The 1857-nt window shown below is 39.1% G+C and overlaps 1 protein-coding gene across 1 annotated transcript in view; it reads left to right on the forward strand.

Annotated features, from left to right (window-relative positions):
* Positions 1–1857, forward strand: part of LOC111815236 (UDP-glucose:glycoprotein glucosyltransferase 2-like) — a gene marked incomplete at its 5' end in the record, with an annotated part of 95321 nt that overhangs the window by 44439 nt on the left and 49025 nt on the right. The window lies entirely within an intron of this gene.

The raw sequence follows: 1857 nt of genomic DNA on the forward strand, positions 1-1857 counted from the left end.
TATTAGAAAAAAGATTTTCTGGTTTTTTTGTTGTTGTTTGGGTTTTTTTGTATTTTAGGGAAGGGTCTACAGGGTGTTCAAAGTCTCACTGCTAGATCAGACTCGTAGTAATCTGCCTGGTTACAGCTTCCCAAGAGCTGGGATTATGGGCATGTGCCACCACACCCAGTCTCAATTGCCAGATTGTCACTGACAATATAATAAATATAATACACCCCAGGGGCGGGGCCAGCACAGCAGGCCCAGGGATCAAACCCCCAGCCCCTGCGCCTTTTTGCAGGCACTTTAATGCACTGAGCTATTTGGCCCAGCCCAAAAAAAGTTTTTAATAATTGATGAAATAATTTTTTGGACCAGTCCTCCTGCTTAAAACTGCTGAAAATGTTGGGTAAAAACTGTTCAGATCTTGAAAGCGCTGAGGGTGTATTAATAATGAAGTAAGATGGTAAGTAAACCAAAAAGAAAATTAAGAGCTTAGTGAAGTAAGGAAGCTCAAAACCTCTCGGCCCAGGAAGTCTACTGTCCCTGGGAGCATTTGTCCACTGTGGCACACGTCAGTTGGCATTTGGATTTCATTTGCTGGATTGTGTGAACAGACATTGAAAGCCAGGACCCATGTAAAGTAGGTAATTTATTGGAAGACCCCCTCTACACAAGATAGCCATATCTTTTCACCCACCAAAATAATCCAAAGAATTCTTAACCTTCAGTTGATCCTGTAATAGTTCCAGATTGATAGGCTATCAAATAGCCATAAAGTTCTAGAACAAGATTATAGTAACCTAAACTGCAATTCAAATTTTCAAGTATAGAGGTTAGCACATCACCAAACATAAGCAAATACACAAAAACAGCAGGAAAATCCAAGAGCAGAACACAGATACACCATTACTCCAGGTATCAGAATTCTTGGCATTGGCTCTGAAACAACTGTATTCACTGTGTTTAAGTAAAAACAACTCAAGCTTAGTATGGTGACACACACCTGGAATCCCAGCACTCAGGAGACTGAGGCAAGAGGACTGTCCCAAGTTCAAGGCCAGCCTAAAAGACATAGCAAGATCCTGTCTCAAAAAAATAAAAAAGGAAAGAAGGAAGACTAGCCTTGAAGATAACAGTAGGAAATTGAAAACTACAAAGAGTGCACATCAAGGTTTTTGGATTTGGGGGTTTTCTTTTGTCTTGCTTTTTGGTGTTGGGGCAGACTGTTCTAAAGTAGAAACTTTGGGGCCAAGGAGATGGCTCAGTAGCAAGCACAAGGGCCTGAGTTCAACTCCTGGTTCCGCAAAAAAAAATAAAATAAAGTAAAAAATAAAAATAAAGTAGAACCTTTGAAATTTAGTACTATAATACTAAAATTATGAATTTAAGCCAAGGAGATAGCTCAGCAGCATAAGAGCCTGCCTGGCAAGCACAAGGTCCTGAGTTCAATCCCTAGTGCCAAAATATAAATAAATAAAAAGAATTTAGTGGCTGGCTTTTATATTTCCATAGAGAATTAAGAATTTGAAGAGTAGATAGAAACTATCTTAAATACATAGTTAGGAAAATATAGACCCGTCCCCGGGCACACTGAAAAAGCACATGCCTATAATCGCAGCTCTTTGAGAGGGTGAACACATGCAAATCACTATGAGTCCAAGCTGCATAGTGAGACCCTCACAAAAGAAAAAAAGACAACACAAGGAAAATATAGAAAGTCTACAAGAGCAGAGGTGAATTTAAAACTGGCTCTGGCCTTGGACAGATCATTTAACTTCTTCTGTCTTATTTATAAGATTGGTTTAATATTGGAACCTACATTACAAGTTTGTTATGAGAATAAGACACTTTAGCATTCTAAAGCACTCCATGAGT

The sequence above is a fragment of the Octodon degus genome, unplaced genomic scaffold (assembly GCF_000260255.1).
Source record: "Octodon degus isolate 3935 unplaced genomic scaffold, OctDeg1.0 scaffold00013, whole genome shotgun sequence".
Lineage (NCBI taxonomy): Eukaryota > Metazoa > Chordata > Mammalia > Rodentia > Octodontidae > Octodon > Octodon degus.